General features: G+C 43.6%; 1 protein-coding gene across 4 annotated transcripts in view; it reads left to right on the top strand.

Annotated features, from left to right (window-relative positions):
- Positions 1-18,628, top strand: part of LOC122806304 (patatin-like phospholipase domain-containing protein 2) — a 517,255-nt gene that overhangs the window by 373,039 nt on the left and 125,588 nt on the right. The gene's annotated exons all lie outside the window — the stretch shown is intronic.

Here is an 18,628-nt window from a genome sequence, read left to right as displayed (position 1 = left end):
ATGTCATCTCTTCGACTTAAGATATTGATCAGTATCTGCCTTCTGGTTAAGTTCTATATTACCAAACATTGGATGGATCGCTCAAAACTATCTTGGGGATGTTTTAGGAATATGGCAATTACATACATAACTTCTCAAAAAATGATTACCACTAGCCAAAGACTGGAAAATCAGAGTCTCTGGGATTCTATTTTCCTACTCCTTGCTGAGATTTGATCAAAGGTTTCTACCAGTACCCATATGTTTTGGAACCTAAATGAATGATAGATGTGTTAGTAGAGGTCTCCTTATTGTATAAATTCTATAGAGGGCTACATGTTGGTATGATTGACCAATTGAAAGCATTGGCACTTTGTATATACTTTGTTTATGATAGTAGTTTGAATAGATAGTTTTTTTGTTTACTGTTTGTTTTGCTTTAAATATTATAATGCTCATGAATCTCTGATATTTCATAACTGCTGATATTTGTTATTAGCGATTGTGACACACAAAATTGAAATAAAGAATTTTGAAAAAAAAAAAAAAACAACATGAAAAAGTGATACTGTTCCTTAAGAGTGAACCTGTGAGCCATCCTAAGAACAATAAATAATTTGTCTCTGACACTATATAGATTATACACCGGAACTAATGCAGATAGAGGACAAAAAGGTAATAAAAGAAAGTCATATGGGAACAAAGGAGTATCTATTGCTAAAGTCATACTAGAGCGATGTAAAAAATGAAGTAATCTAAGTATGGTGTGGATGGATTACAAAAAAGCATTTGATAGCGTCCCACATTCATGGATAATAGAATGCTTACAGGTGTATGAGATATACCGTACACTGATCGATAACATGGCAGCGACCATGAAATAGTGGCAAGCCACTTTGCATTTAACCCATGACAAATGGCAAATTATTATATTAGTGGTAAAACTTCAAAGAAGGGGATTTTCCAAGGTGATTCTTTGTCACTATTGCTGTTTTATCTTGCTCTTAACCCATTACGCTGTTTACCTAACAGATTAGGCAATGGTTACAGTGTAACTTTCAGAAATTAACCTTGTTTAAAGACATCTTATCTAATTTTTGTGGATGATTTAAAATGATATAGTTCATCAGATGAAGATTTGAAAGCACAGCTACAAATTATTAAAACATTCTCAGATGATACAAGAAAAATGACATTTGGTCTTGATAAACATGTAGAAGCAACATGTATAACAGGAAAATTGTCTGATAGTTTTTTTGTAGTTGCTGACTCCTCGGCCTTGTGGTTTCAGTCTACTCTGATTGCCCTCACTACATTTGGGCTTGCTCCATTCCCTTACCCTACCCCCATTCCCACTCCCCACATCAATTACATTTATGCACCTTAGCCACTCCCACTTCTCCTCCACAGCAAATCACAAATCTCCACATAACTACTCCAATTATACCACCCATAACTTCCATGTACCCATTTCTCCACCCCTCCCTTACAGATACTTCACCTCCCACCCATACCTCCAAATTAGACATCTCACCTCCCACCCTCCTCATTGCTTCCAACTCCATCCATAATTAAGCTTTCCTCTCTCACACATGCCACCTCACGTCTCTAAACCTCCATTTACAGCATTATTTTAATTTCTCCATTGTATATATCAAATAGCTGTCAAATTACTAGCGATACAACTCCCAACAAAATAACATCCCTTCTCTTCTTTAATAACTGAACCCCAGGCATTATGCAATTGCAAGTCATCACTGCCCTTGCTATCCTTTCTTTACTTGCACACTCTACCTTGTACCATACATATCTACTTTACTCAACACCACATCATGTCACCACTTCCACTACCACTAATAATTTCACCCATTTAAATTCTCTTCCCCACATATCCATCTTTAACACAACCACACTCCATTTTATCCCAACCTACAGAGTAACTAAACATAACTGTAAACCTTCTCTAAAGTATAACAGGTGCATGACCACTTTAATACAGCTCATTACTCACTTAACATCTAAACTATCCTTAGTGGAGATATCCATCCTAATCCAGGTCGTTCATCCCACAATCCTATCTCCCCAACCCTGTTTCATAATACTCTATTATCCAAAAGAAACCCCCTGGCCTCTTACTGTTAAACATTAATATAAGAAGCATTTTAAATAAAGTTCAGGAACTTCATGCCACCCTGTCTTTCTGTAACCCTGACATTGTTCTTTTAACTGAAACCTGGCTAAAGCCTGACATTACAAATAATGAAATCTTAACACCTGGTTGTAGTATTCTTCATAATGATAAACAAAATAGAAAAGGTGGCAGTGTTGCAGTATTGTTCAAAAATTAACTTGATGTTGAAACTCTTGAAGTACCCACCCCTTCCCTTGACAAAGCTGAAATCATACTCACCAGACTAAAAAAAACATGCCAAAAAATTTATCAGCATAATTGGCTACTACATCCCACCAGGAAACAATATACTTACTCTAGAGAATTTACTTATCTGGGCCACAAATCCTTTCTCACATGAAACATTTCTCATGGGAGACTTTAAAACAGATTGGGTAACTTGTTCCTCAAACAATCCCATCAACTACATAAATCTACATGGATTTAGTCAAATTATTCAGTCACCATCTAGAACTGACAAAACTTCCAAGCGAGAATGAATTCTAGACTGGATCCTCATAAATAGACCAGCCCATTCCTATCATTCTGGTTGCTTACAAGACCCTGAGTGACCATCGACCTACTTTATGCTAAAACTCCACACCTAACAAGCCAAACCAACTACCTACCACCTGATAAGGAACAAAAGAAATTTCAGTACTAACAAATTTATTTTAGCCTTAAAACTTGTAAATGGGGACCACATAAAACCCTCCATCTTAATGATGCTGTCCATTATTTTAACACTATCTTCCTAAATATCCTGAAGTCATATGCCCCATCTAGAACAATAAGGGTCAAATCTAACTATGCATCCTGGCTTACCAAAGAAACTAGGTCCCTAATGAAACTTCAGGATAAAACATGGACTGATTGCCATAAAACTGGCTCTCAGGCTCTCAAAACAGCATACCTGGAAGTCAGAAACAAAGTAAAAAAATGGTTAAACTATGCAAAGTCAACTACTATCACGACATACAGAAAAAACATCTAAACAACACTCAAAAATTCTGGTCAGCTATCAACAACATTCTATTACCTGGCAAAGCTAGTACTCCTCTCCCAACCACTACAAACACTAGCAATAACATCGCTACTCAGTTCAACAGGTATTTTACTGAATCAGTTCTAGCCCTAACCAAACCTCATCCTTCTTGCATCCTCCCTACTTCTTGTAATGCAGACATTAACAACTATTTCTCTGTACAATGTGTAACTATGACTAGAGTTAAAAACTGCTAAAGAAACTGAAACCCACTACATTAGTAGCTGATAAACTTCCAGCAGACTTTCTGAAACTCGCTGCTGATGCCATAGCTTATCCTGTATGAATTCTTATTAACTGATCTATAACTGAAAATACAGTTCCTGATATCTGGTAAATTTGTTATGTAATCCCTCTCAACAAAGGTGGCACCTCAAAGGTGCTATCAAACTATCGCTCCATTGGTATCCCCCCCCTCTAAAATTCTTGAAAAATGTATACACAGACAAATTATGGACCACCTCAACACCCACAACCTACTTACTAACACACAACATGGATTTTGTCCCTCTCACAACACCACTACTGCCCTCTTGTCATTCACAGAAACTGTAAATAAATATAAAAACAATGGTAAATTTGTATCTGCTCTCTTTCTCGACCTGTAAATTGTAAACAGACTGACCGGACTCAATGTGAATGAAATAAAATACCACTAATTGTAATAGAGTAAAACACAATATTGTGTTTTACTCTATTAAAATTAGTGGTGTTTTATTTCATTCACATTGAGTCCGGTCAGTCTATTTACAATTTACTGGTTTGGTGAAGCTTTGGCCGTTTTTTATTAGTATTTTCTCTTTCTAGACCTCTCGAAGGCATTTGATACACTAGCACATAGTAAACTTATCAGCATCCTTTCTAACCTTAACCTATCAGAGTCTACTATTACTTGGTTCTATCAGGCCATCAACAGGAAGTTTAGTGGTGTACCGAGATTTCCCCACTACCTCCAGTAACACTAGGTGTTCCCCAAGGCTCCATCCTTGGGCCACTACTTTTCACTATTTTTACCAATAATCTCCACACTTCAACACCTCATGCTACAGTCATTCACTATGCAGATGATTCCACACTAATATGTAATGCCTGTTCCATCCAAGTACTACACACACTTCCACAAGCATCCTTCCTATCCATTGAATCCTGGCTATCTGACTACCAGCTAATTCTGAACCCCAGTAAAACAAAACTACTACTGTTCAACCCTTCTAAATACAAACTACCTTCTCATCCCTTCAACATAGTATCTAAAAACAACACTATTATCTCACCTGTACATCACATCAAACTACTAGGAATAGAGATAGACTGTAACGTGACATTTGACATTCATATTGCCCATACCATAAAAAAGTTCACAAAAAATTTGGGGTCCTATAAAGGAACAAACCCTATCTGAGAAAAACGACCAAAGAAACAATAGCATGGACACACCTTCTCTCCACACTCACATATGCCTCTCCTATTCTCACTAATCTAAGGAAAACACGCAGCACAAAATTAGAAGCACGCTACAATAAAATTGGCAGGTTTGCCACCGACTCTCCCTATAGATCACATCATTGTATAGCTGTAAAACAATTGCAATGGCTAGAATTCCCTCATCTCCATCTGTATAACCAACTAACACTATCCCATAAGATTATACATCATCCAGAAAAAAACCTGCAGTAAATAATTTACTCCAGCCATACACCAGAAAAAGAGCTTTATGCTCCAATAACAAATATCTATTAGAAGTCTCTAAGGCCAGTAACTCTGCAGGTGAATCTCTGTTCTCTACCTATATAACCAGAAGATATAATTCCTTGCCCTTTAGCCTAATAAACAAAATCTCTACAACAGAATTTAAAAGAGCTGTAAAAGCCCACCTTGCTAGCACCTGCCTTTGCCCCTGTTTCACTCCAGGGTAACTTGTAACTGGAGAATGCAACTTCTACATCATCTCCTCCATAGTCCCTTCAGCAGTGTTAACCACAGATGATAGTGTATTCTATGACTTTTTTATCAAACTATTAGTTACTTATTTTGCTCTATACTTCTAATCTTTTTCTTCAATATTTTATACAAATCTGTAAGAACATTATGTATCCTTTCTTTTGTAACTTTGTCATATATGCATTCTTTGTTCTTGTTGTACTAATATAGTAATTAAATATGGAGCTTTTCTCCCCGAGCCTCCACTGAAAAAGGACTGTTTGTCCAGACAGACTTTTCTGGTCATCCAGTGTAAAATAAATAAATAAATAAATTTGTCAAACTTTGTCATTTACCAGTTTTTTGACAGCTGTCAACAGAGCTGTCAGACTGGGGGTGTTGAGTACATTAGATTATTATGGTGTTGTGGAACAGATAGGAAGCATCACAGCAATGGGATTTGGCTTTGTGAAGAGTCTCTGCTCTCCAGTCTTGTTTTCTGTTGGGCTTTATGCTGAAATATTGGTCAAGTGTTTCTGAGGTTTAAACAATCACATTAAAGCACTGTGCATGGCTACTTCCTGATGTGGATTATCAAAATGGCAGGGTAAAAGAGATGGCAGATGGATAGAGGATCAGGAAGAGAAAATAAGATGGTAGGGGTGCAAGATGTCTTCAAGTAAAGTATTGTAGGAGATGGAGTGAGAATGTGGAAACATTAATGAGAGTACCGAACTGCTTAATTCATTGAATAATGTGTGTTTTTCAGCCATTTGTATTTATATTTGTTATAGTGGTACAAATGAATCTTGTATAAGAGTCACTTACACTGCTAATACAAAAGTAAGTTTACATTGTGCATACTGATAGCAGTGAAACTGAATTATTGTGTAACAACTGCATTTCCCATCAGCATTAAAGCAATTAAAATTTGTAGAGAAAAGTAGGCTTCTGAAAAATAAACAAATTAATTAAAACAAATGTTAAAAGACAGATGATGGTTAAAGACATTAATGTTAGCAAACAAGAAAATAATAATCCAGTTGGTTTATTGTACTGACTGTATTCTAAAACTGCTGCTAAAGGAGTAAAAATAGATAGTACAGCAGAGTTCTAGTAAATTTGAAACATAAACATGGACTTTTTTAAAATCTGCATGCAAAAAAGAAGTTATGTTGTACCATAACGTTCCATCTGAGTTGTAGATCTTTATTCATTCTTTACAGATAGGACCTTGGTTCTGTCCTCGGAACTGAAACGGATGTTTCCCAGCTCGTGCAAGCCAAAAACTCTCAGCTAAGAACCTACCCACAATGCCCCTCTCCTAGATACTCCAGATCGAGTTTGCCTGCCCTAGGTAAAGATGTAGTAATAGAAAAAGTAGGAGGCTCTGTCTGAGCAGATACCCTAACCAGGAGTACCTGAGATCCACCAGGAGTCCAGGTAGGGGAAAGGAGGGCGGGAAGTAAAGAATGAATAAAGATCTACAACTCAGATGGAACATTATGGTAAGACATAACTTCTTTATCTGAAGTTGTAAGTCTTTATTCATACTTTACAGATAGGATCGAGTCCCCAGTTACTTGTGCCCTGGGTGGCCCTAAGGAAGGATATTCCTGAGCACCATAGAACCAAAAGATGCTCGTCCCCTGGAGGCCAAATCCAATTTGTAATGAGATATGAAGGTATGAGGTGTTGCCCAAGTGGCTGCTGTGCATACATCATCCATAGAGGCTCTGGAATGAAAAGCTACAGAGGTAGCCATAGATCTGGTAGAATGAGCTTTTATTCTGGAAGGTAAGGGTAGCTTATTCAGTTGGTAGAGAAAAGTACTGGCATTTCTAAGCCAAGAGGATAAGGTCACTTTGGAAACAGGTTTACCCAATCTGGGTCCTGCAAAGGCCACAAACAATTGGTCTGTTTTCCTGAAAGATTTAGTCCTGTGCAAATAACAATGAAGCTGTTGGTGCACATCAAGGGTATGCAAAAGGTACTCCCATCTATTAGAATGCTTTGGGGAGAAAACTGGCAGGTCAATAGATTGATTAATGGAAAAAAAAGAAATGACCTTGGGCAAAAAGGAAGGGTCAGTATGAATAGACACCCTGTCCGTGTGGAAGATCAAGTAAGGACTTTTGACACTCAAGGCCTGCAGCTCAGATACTCTTCTTGCTGAGGTGAGTGCTACTAGAAGTATGGTTTTCCAAGACAAAATTTTTAAGTCACATGAATCAAAAGGCACAAAGGGAGAGCCTGTAAGAGATTGAAGCACCATAGTCAAGTCCCAGGGATTTAAGGGAGGCTTGACTGGAGGTTTAACATGTAATACTCCCTTCAAAAAAGTCTTGCATAGATGGTGTGACATAATCGAAGAATTTTCCAGACCATTATGAAAATTAGCGATAGCTGCTAAATGTGCAGTGATCATTGAAGCTGAGGCTCCTGCATGTAGGAGAGTAGTCAGGTATTGCATAATTTTTTGAACAGGCATAGAGAAAGGGTCTAAGTTCTGATCTTTGGCCTAAATAGAAAACCTAGTCCATTTACTAGAATAAACCTTTCTAGTGGAAGGTTTGTGTGAGGCCAGAAGAATTTCACGAACAGGAGATGGGATGTTAGGTAGTCTGGCAATCATTGGAAGTGGAGAAACCAAGCTGTGAGCTTGAGACTGTGCAGGTTCAGGTGGATCAATCCCTGAGGATGGGATAACAGTCCTGGGAATGATTCAGGATCCACAGGCTGTGAATCAGATGAGGCCATAGAAAAGGGAACCGGACTTGACGTGGCCATTAGGGAGCAATGAGGATCACTTTGCTTTTCAACCTCTGAGCTTTCTGGAGAAATTTTGAGATGAGGGGAAATGGGGGAAAGACATACAGAAGACCTGGGGGCCAATCCTGTGTTAGAGCGTCCCTTGGTGATTCCCCCTGAGGGGGAATCAAGGCAAAATAGCTCCTGCTTTTGTAATTCTGGGGGAAAGCAAACAGGTTGCAGCAAGGATTACCCCAATGTTGGAAGATCCGAGCTGTTATTACAGGATCGAGGGACCATTTGTGAGGCATCAGGATGTTCCTGCTCAGATTGTCTGCAATAAGGTTGGAGCTCCCGGGAATGTGTGTTGCTATAAGAAAGCGATTGGAAGCTATCACCCAGTGCCAAATCCTCATGGCTTCCCGACACAGGGGGTAAGATCTGGTTCTGCCTTGCTTGTTGATATACCAGACAACTGACATGTTCTCTGACTGAATTGCAATGCTCCCCGAAGGCAGGGATGCATGGAACACTTGCAACACTAAGAGAACTGCCCTCAGTTCCAGGACATTTATGTGCAAGTTTGCCTCGAGGGGGGTCCAGGTGCCTTGGACAATCTTTCCCTGGAAATTTCCCCCACCCCAAAAGAGAAGCATCCGTGGTCACCGTGGCCATGGGTTGGGGAAGACAGAAAGGTCTACACCAAAGATTCTTTTGGGCTCTATCCACCATAGCATTTCCTCCTTGCAATGGCTCATAACGCGTATCATGTGGTTGAGTGGGTGGGTTAACAATGACCATTGTGCGAAGAGGAGCCACTGCAGGATTCTCATGTGCAGTTTCTCTAGTGGTACCAAAGTAATGGCAGCTGCCATGGAGCCCAAGAGTTGCAGTACAAGACACGCTGGTACAAACGTGTGAGGCAGAAGGACTTGAATTTGGTATCTTATTTTCAAAAGCCTGTGGGGGGGAGAGAAGCTTGGCAGGATGTTGTGTAGAAGACTGCTCCAATAAACTCCAGTGTCTTAGTTGGAGGCATCTGAGATTTGTCTTTGTTGATTGTAATCCCTAAGTGGAGAGCGAGATCTTGAGTGTAAGAAAGGCGGCAAACTAGGAGATTCCTGGTTGGAGCAGTAAGGAGCCAGTCATTTAGATAGGGAAACACCTGGAATCCTTGTACTCAGAGATGAGCTATCACAACTGTCATACATTTGGTGAACACTCAGGTGGCTGTTGAGAGACTGAATGGCAGTGCCCTGAACTGGTAGTGATTGGCTCCCAGCCAGAAGTGGAGAAACCTCCAGGAATGGTGATCCATCTTTATATGGTAGTATGCATCCTGTAGGTCTATAGAACACATCCAATTGTCTCTCCCTAGGAAAGGAAGAATGGACTGTACTGTGACCATCCAGAATTTTTGAGGTTTGATAAATTTGTTGAGTAGGCTGAGATCCAGGATTTGTCTCCAGTCCCCTGTCTTTTTTGGCACTAAAAAGAACCTCAAGTAAAACCCGGATCCTATCAAACACAGATCCCCTGAATCTGGATAAAGTAACCAACGATAAAAGTATAATATTCCAAAAAAGCCAACGATTTTTACAGTTTTTTTACATATATTTTTAGTTCACTATTTATATGATTGATTGTTTATATAGTGTTTGTGTAGTGTATGTCTTTAACTTTTTTTTATTCAATCAAGATGCTGTTAACTGATTGGATATGACCTAGATGTATCATTATTTAAACAAGAGCAGCAGTTACTGTAGTATGTCTGAGGAAGTAGAGAGGATTCTGTGAAAGTGCTCACATGTTTTATATTTTTACTATTTTGTATTAAAGTGTTGCTTTGCCGTGTGTATTCCAACGAGTCGTTGGCTTTTTTGGAAAACCCGGATCCTGTCTGTTCTGGTGGGACTGGTTGGATGACCCTTTTTCTTAGCGGTTTTTCTATTTCTAAGGCTGCTACTCCCCTCTGATTGGGTGGTACATCGGGGATTCGTTTGATGGGTCTGGGAGTTAGGTTGAAGGGTATTTGGTAGCCTCTGGATATTATTCTCTGCATCCAAACATCGGTAGTAATAAGATGCCAGGCTAGTAGATGCAGAGAGAAATGACCCCTGACTGCTTCCAGAGGAAAACAATCGGGCAGCTGCTCAGGAGTGCTGGTAGGGTCTCGCGGAGAAAGAATCTCTTGCTCTCTAGTTACACAGACCCCCCTCTACCCTGAAAAGGATGTCTTTCATATGAGTAGCCCCCTCTGCCCTGGGGGATTGCTCACCAGGAGTGTCATGAAAGGATCCTTGGGATTTCTTGAACCATATCTTTCCCCCCTTCTGGTTCCTGGAGTAGGGTCTCTGGGGGTTGGAAAAACGTATGCCCACAGCAGACAAGGTCTTTCCATCTTTCTCACTACGTGCAAGTATGTCATGTACCTTGGGACCAAAAAGTGCAGATTTGTCAACAGGCGTGTTAAGGAAGGAAGATTTAAAAAGGTCTGCGAAATCACACAACCGCATCCAAGCATTACGTCTCATGACAACACCAGATGCGGCCGCTCAGGCTTCCCCCTCGGTGGTGTGAGCTATCAAATGCATCGAGGAGTTTGAGATGAACTCAAGGGTAGCTAGCTGTGAGGCAACAGTGCCACGCACCTCATCAGGCAGTACCCCCACCAAAAGAGGAAGCCATTTCAGAAATTAAGTCTCTTTGGAAGCGAGTAAAGTGCACCAGATAATTCAATGACCGAATGGCGAAGGTCGCTGAAGCATAAGTCCATTTCCCCTGTCAGTCCATGATCAGGGATTCCCTATTTGGAGGATGAACAGTAGAACTGTCTTCTGCCAATTCCCTCTTGGTGGCCGCCGCCATGACCATAGAGTCAACTGTCAGCTGCTTGGACCAGTGGGGGTGGTCTTCAGTTGTAGATAAAATTTTGTCCGGCCTCCTGAGGACAGGTTCTACATTGTTTGAGGCCTTCCAGGCATGCTGCACAATTAGTTTAACTAGATCATCTGCTGGTAGGGTCACCAAGGAAGTAGATGGCCTGGTACGAAAGGCCTGCAGAAACACCAATTCCTCAGAAGAAGGGTTAGAGGACTTCCATTCCCCCCACTGTTTGAGGATTTTGAGAATGTCACCGAATTAAATGTCATCTGGGAGAGAACAAGGGGACCCTTCCCGTTCATCACAATCAGTGTCTTTTGTGATAGAGTCCTCCATGGGGTCAAGGTGCTTCCTCTTGCACCGTTTCTTCTGGGGTGGTTCTCCAGTGGGATCTTCTAAAGAGGATTCTGGAGAAGGGGTTGTCTTCACAGGGGGTTCTGATACTGGTGTCCTAGGGTCTGGTTGTGAGCCTTCAGAGTGAAGGGCCTTATCCATCACCTCTGCAGAAGGAGCACCCGAGACTAATTCCAGTTGAGGGGTGACAAGAGAACTGGGAACTGTTGGAACCATGGACATAGACAGTGCTGGATTAGGTACCAAGGTACAGACAGTCCAAGCACTGCTCTGAGAAAGCATCAGCTCCATCGTAGCTGATACTGCAAGGATGATAGGTGCTGACAGGGAAGGCACTGCTGTCGGAGCTGAGACAGTATGTACTGAAGTGGGAGCTGGGGGGGATAAGCAGGGGAAGATGTGATAGAAGATTCTGAGCCAGGGGGGACAGGTGGCCTAGCTGGAATGGGAAATCCCCTAGCTACCAGAAGCTGGTCTACAACCCACACTAGGTCTAGTTCAGAAATACTCCTAGTGGATCTAAAAGAGGCTGCAGAAGGGCAATCAGGTCTTTCTAGAAAGGGACTAAACCTCTGCCCCAAGAAAGGATCATAAGTAGGAGAATATCTAGTCCTTGGCATGAAATTGGGTTTTGGAGCCAATGGTGCCAAAGAAACTGTCGGCACCATGGCTGCTGGAGATGGTGCCAAGACATGTGGCAGTCATCGAGGCCCATGGAACCGAAGAAGCTGTCGGCACCATGGACAGGGATGGTGCCAAGGTATGTACAGTTATCGGAGCCCATGGAGCCAAGGAGGCTCTTGGCACCATGGACTGGGATGGAGCCGAGGCATGAACAGTCATTGGAGCCGATGTAGAAGCCAAAGATGGCACCAAAGTCAGTGGTGCTGTGTTTGGAACTGAGATAGGAGTGAATACCATGGTTGGCACCGAGGGAGAGGACACAGATCCTGATGCTGAAGAGGTCTGCTCTGAGGGCGCTGGTGAAGCACGGGATGGACTCAGTTCCCTAACTGACAGAGATGCAGGGACTGAGTGACTCTGTTTTTCCTTATATTTTTTGGTCTTAGGAGGGGGTGAGACCTCCGACCCAGACAGAGCCTCCAAGAAAGGTATCCTGAGTAAACCTTTTAAAATAAGTTTGTTCTCACGATCTAGTGCCCAATTAGAAATACCAGCACAAATGTCACAATCAGCTTTCAAATGATCCATGCCTAAACAGTAGACACAACAGACATGTGTATCTGAGTTAGGCGTCTTATGTCCACACTTGTCACACTGTTTAAAACCCAATTTAACTTTGTCTGACATGATAAAAGAAACAATACTATCCTGTAGAAACATTTTTTTAAGGAATACCACCAGTAAAGGAAGCCTGTCAAATACAGGAGAGAGGGACAGTCAAAAAAGGTAAAATTTTAAATTACCAAAAAAAAGGGTAGGAAATAGGCCTAGGTTATAGGCGACAGTGAAAAAAGACTAAGCTGACTAACATTTTTGAAATTCAGAAGAAAAACTGTCATAAAAACAACAAATTACTACTTAGCTTGAGGGAGATGGCTAAACACGTCTGACCAGGAGCGTGGCAAATGAGATCTGGAGTATCTAGGAGAGGGGCAATGTGGGTAGGTTCTTAGCTGAGAGTTTTTGGCTTGCACAAGCTGGAAAACGGACGTTTCGGTTCTGAGGATGGAACCAAGGTCCTATCTGTAAAGAATGAATAAAGATTTACAACTTTAGATTAGGTATTAAACACCTGGGTAGCTATTTTGAAAGCACACAGTGAAATGTTGAATGGCAAAAAGCTCTGTGAACAGTTACCTTGCAACCGCTTTCAGCTATCATTGTTTACTGCTTAGCTGTTATGAGATGTACTCAGCATAAGCACCTTCATTTCCTTGAAAGGTTTTATTGTGGAAGTCTTACTGAAAATGCTGCTTGCAGTGTGTAATTATTTTGAAACTCAGTTCCATTTCTGTCAGTTGACACTAATTGAAAGCTGTGCTGGTACTGTCATAGAAGAAACTGATGAGTCCGGGAGTTTGAAATTTAAATATGGTAGTTCCTGCTGGACAAGGTTAAGTACTTGGAATAGTGTTTAAGAGCAGGCTAGCTCTATAAATTCAAATGCCGCATCTGGGATACATATATACATATAAAGACACCGTTTTCCTTAGAGCTCTGCCCTTCTCACACATTTCATAAGTGGCACACTAGAAAACTAATCAGAAATGTATGGGCAAGGACAATAAATTTTGGGGTAAAAAAAAAACTGTTATATTTCTGATTCCATATTGGAGTGTGTTACCCTGAGGTGGGTTATATATGAAAAAAAAATCATTGCCCCTATTTTATCCATAAAGCCCTTTTATAATCTTTCTTTTCAAATTTCACTTGCATTTTGTAGTATCTATAGCACAGGTATTCAAGATCCCTACTGCTTTTATCTCTTCTGCCTCAGTAACACTGAGTTTCATAAGTTTGCTACTCTTTTGATGGAGGAATATATTTTTATTTACTTTTTCTTAACCGTGTAAGTGAACTGACCTTTGTCAGATCATTTCAGGCACAGCCTATACCATACAAATAAACACAAGAGATATAAATGGTATATATAGTAATTTGCAACTGAAATGCAACTTACATACATGGTTGTAGAGATCCTTAGAAGCAGTTCATGTATGCTTCATGCAAGACCTTGAAGATATAAAAGTGAAGTATTCAGGTAAATTATTTGCAAGGTAATTTTTGCCCTTTTGCCTGCCAACCACCAATCCCTCCCATACTGAGCTTGGGACCCTTCATTTCCCCCATACTGGGGTAGTTACCCACCAAATGTACAAGGCAAGGGAGATCAGTTTGTGTGAGGGGGCATATATCATACAGTCAGCCATGAGAGTATTTTGTGCTCTTGCCATCATCCTGGCTATGACAGCATTTCTAATAGCCCTAACTCCACATCTTGAGTCGGAGGAGAAGCTGTTCATATCACTGTGGAGGCAATACAATGTCTTCTCCCTATAAGTTTATATATCCATACACTCTTCACCTACAAGCAGGTGCTTTTCCATATGTGGTGGTTCCATTATTGAGCAGCACAATATCTGGCTCATAGATAGCTTTGAGTGAAAACCATTATCTGATTATAACCACTTACAAATTTCAAGCCTGGTTCTATCCCTGTGGCTCTCATCTACTTGGCAGCTTTACTTCTTTTGTCATTCTGGCCTGTAACTGAGTTTTTCACATCAAGGCCTGGATAGAAGAGTCTGTCAATCAGGGCAATGCATCTGCCCAAAAAAACAAAAAAAAAAAAAAAGCTGAATTAATACCTTGAACCTGCTCACACTGTCAAAGAAATTGATCCTGTTCTTCTGTCATCAGCTTATTCCCATGGATTTTGCTTCCTTGACTGCCATTGAAAGGAGACTAGGATGCCACTCGTCCTTCAATTGATCATATCCTCATTATGATTGAAGCAATGTATGACCACTGACACTGTCCTTATGAGATAATGGTTTCTTTCCAATGTGTTGTCACATAATGTCACTGCTGGGCAACTAGCTTTTCTCTGAATTCCTTTTGTAGCCTTAAATGTATGTTATTCAGTATCAGACCCTTTTCCACTTTCAGAATTCTTGTCACTTCACTGTACTCTTCTCTTCTGTTTTTCTTATTCATCTTCCCAGTGCGGTCCTAATTCCTGCACTGTGAGAACAGCACAGGTGTTCCTTTCCAGGATATCTTCTGTTTTCCTTTTTTGAGTTTTTCCCACTAACTGTCTATCTGTCCCAGTGCCTTCCTCGTCTAATCTAGAAAACTGATGAAATGTAATGCCCGGTGGTTAACCTTTTAACTATCCATCTGAAGTAGGCAGACTTCATTTGTCTGCAACCTGTGGGTATCGGATCCGACCTCGGATCCGAGCCGGCATTTCAAAAGCTTAGGCTCCGAGCTCCTAGCTCCTCCCTCTTACCCATAACCCCTTGCCAAGCCCTGACTGACCTCAGATCTCGTTTGCCGCTTTCAAGTTGCGACGGATTCTTGAGCTCCTGGCGTTTTTTGGTGCAGATAAGTTATTTCTGACAGAAAAAGTTTAAAAAATCTCAACTTTTTTCTCTTAATTATTTAGTGTTGAGTGTGTAGGCTTTCCTCTCTTTATTTTTAACTTTTCACGGGTTTTCGTAGTTTGTGTGTGTGTGTTGTTTTAGGCCTGTTAGGCTTATCATGTCCAAGCCCATAAGGCTGTATTCTCTAAATGTACGAGTGTGGCCATAAGCTGTCCCCAGCAGATGGCCACACTCATCTTGATCATGCTTGGGGTTGAACACCTGTCATCTGGTTGTACCATTTGTGCAGGGTTCAACCCCGAGCTTTGAGGTCGAAGCTGGTGCTGGCGGGACTTCTCCCCAGATACCGCTCGCTTCTGCCCCTTCTACTCAGCAAGCTCTTGCTGTGGGCTCTCCTCCTCCGGCTGGGACTCAACCTCCCTCTAAGTTGCCAGAAGAGAGAGAGCCTTCTAGGGAGAGAGAAGAAGGAGAGGCACAGGAGAGGCACCACAAACGGAGAGCGAAACCTCCAGTTCGGCACCTCCGCCTGGCCTCCCTGTGCCTTCTAGCTTTCCTCCTCCTCGGCTCCACTCCCTCGGTTCTCTCCTGGGCCCGAGGAGGAGGCTAGCCCTTCAGCGAGGTCCCGAGGCGGCTCTCTAGGTCCGCCGGTGGCCTCCACCAGATCCACTTTTTCTATGAGTGAAGCAGATATGGACCGGATGATGAGGAAATTCATCCAGGCCCAAATGCAAATGGGAGTGCTCCTAGCCCCCCCCCAATCCGGGAGGGGCTTTGACCTTTTTTCGCCTTTGGCTCCTTCTCCGACCCATACCACGGGTTCGGAGCTGTCGGCACCGGGCAGACTTGGATCCGGGGGTGGGTCGGATCCGATAGGTCGGCGCACCTCGGATCCGTCCCATCCCTTGAGTGCTTTGGGTACTTCGGACCCGACCTCTCGGAGCCAAGGACCGAGCCTCGGATCCGAGGGAGCTGGTGTGTCTTCGGCTCTGTCCAGGTCGGAGCACACCGGTCTCGGATCCGACGGTTTTCTCGTTTCGCCGATCCGCGGCCGGATCCAGTGGGGGTCGGCTCGGGGTTTAGAGAAGCTGGCTCTCCCTCGGCCTTCGACGTAGTGGAAAGGGCACTGTTGAGGACTACCAGACCCCCGGTCCCTGCCACGGCTCCATCCCGCACTCCCTTGCAGTTGGGCCAGGCCCCCACCAGCCGGTCCCAGGGACAGCCCGCCTCGATGTCCCAAGTAGTTCCCTTGGAACATCCAGCTGCGGAAGAGTACTCCTCGGACACCCCCCCCGAAGAAGTACCTCGGAAGCGTAAGTGCAAAAGGAGGCACATGGACTCCCCCGAGTCCGTTATCGAAGACACAGACTTGGATGAAGGGGAGGGCTCCCCAAGGTCACCCCCTGAAGACGTCTCATTTGGAGACATTATGGAAATGTTGAGGATCGGGGGGGGTGGTCTGCCCCCAAGGCCTCCTCAGACGAGTCTGTGTTCTTGGAGGCATTCGAGGTGGGCCCATCTACCTCTTGGGTGTCTCCTCCTGCCGACTCTCTGGTGGACCTTATATCCATCAGAGCGTGGAAGGATCCGGACACAGTTGAGCCTGTACCTAAGCGTCCTGACCGCATCCTTTCCCCTCCGGCAGACCGCACTCACTGGAGCAAAGGCCCCCCAGTAGATGCCATGATGATGGCTGCAGCCACTAAGAGGGAGTTGGCCCAGGAGAGTCCCTCTATGCATCCTCCGGGCAAGGAGTCCCGCTCGATGGATCGCATTGGGAAGCGAGTTTTCAGTTCAGCAACCTTCTCTTTGAGAGTGCTGAACTACATGGCACACGTCATCAGGATGCAGCGGGATCTGATTAAAGAATACGCTGCATCTCCCCAGAGTCCATGTCGGTGAGGATAAACAAGTATACTCCACCGAATGGCCACTCTCAGATCAGTTTCCAATACATCTATGCGGCTGCTTTTTCACGCTACTGAGGGAGCCGCTAGAGCCAGCGGAGCAGGCCTAGTCATGAGGCGACAGGCCTGGCTCTGCCACTGTGATTTTGCAGAGCCCTTCAAGGCGACCTTCGAATGCCCCTTCGATGGTTCTGCCTTGTTTGGCAAGACTGTTCGAAACATTAGTCCAGAGCGAAAGGACGGAAGACGCTGTCTGCCGGAGTCCACTTCTCAGCTCCCCAGAGGTCCTTCTCAAGAACCAAAAGGGACAGAAGAATATGTGGTTCCGAAATCGCAGCAGTCCCAACCTGCTCCGGATAACCAGTTCTTCCGTGGCAGAGGAGGACGGGAGGTCGCCCCTAGAGGCAGGGGCTCCTAGCAACTTTGGGTCCAGAGAACCTTTCTCTGATAGACCCACGCAGCAGCCCTGAAGGGTTACCCGGCTGTCCGTCTCTGGAGGCAGTCGGGGGCATTTTCGAGGCACCTGACTTCTTGGGAGTCCATCACAACAGACCGTTGGGTGCTTCGTGTGATATCCAGAGGTTATTCAATTCCCTATACAAGGTTCCCAGATCTCGCAGCCTCCCAGATGTTCCACCCGACCAAAGGGAGGCAGCAGCTATCAAATTGGACAGCTGCTAGAAAAGAGCTATCCAGTGCGTCCCCAGAGCAAACCGGGTCAGGGTTTTACTCCAGGTTCTTTAGTGCCAAAGAAAACGGGGGACTTAAGACCGATCTTAGATCTTTCCCTGCTGAACCTGTCAGTAACCAAGCAAAAGTTCCGGATGGTCACCCTTCAATCTATTCTCCCCCTCTTGAGGGAGAACGACTGGATGTGCTCCATAGACCTCAAGGACGCGTACTACCACATTCGCATGGACAAACGGTCCAGGAGGTTTCTTCGCTTCCGGCTGGGAGCCAGTCATTATCAGTTCAGGGCCCTTCCCTTTGGTCTCACCTCAGCCCCCAGGGTGTTCACCAAGGTCTTAGCTGTTGTAGCGGCCCACCTGAGACTCCAGGGATTGCAGGTCTTTCCGTACCTGGACGACTGGCTCCTGACAGCATCATCAAGGCATCTTCTGTGCTCAGCCAGGGACTACTTTCTTCGACTAGCCCCAAGGTTGGGCATCACTGTCAACTGGGAGAAATCTTTGCTGCATCCCACACAAGTTATAGATTTCATAGGAGGAAGGCTAAACACCAGGTCAATGCGAGCCTTCCTCACTCCAGACAGAATTGCCAACCTGAAGTGTCATGTAGCAGCGGTCCTGCAACCATTTACGACTGCAGCTTCGGTCCTGAGGGCCCTAGGTTCGATGGCGGCAGCTATTCCGCTTCTTATTCATGCGCATGCGGGTTCTTCAATGGACCCTTCAAGTTCAATGGTCCCCTCTCAGTTCCTCTCTCAACTCTCCGATAGCGGTCAGCAAAGCGTGCAAGGATTCCCTCCTTTGGTGGCTTCTGTCTCCAGAGCCCCTGTCAGGGAGACCCTTTTGTGCTGCTTTTCCCCGAG

The sequence above is a fragment of the Protopterus annectens genome, chromosome 7.part0, assembly GCF_019279795.1.
Source record: "Protopterus annectens isolate FY-2018-M chromosome 7.part0, PAN1.0, whole genome shotgun sequence".
NCBI classification, from domain to species: domain Eukaryota; kingdom Metazoa; phylum Chordata; order Ceratodontiformes; family Protopteridae; genus Protopterus; species Protopterus annectens.
This window is presented reverse-complemented; position numbering and strand designations above follow the sequence as displayed.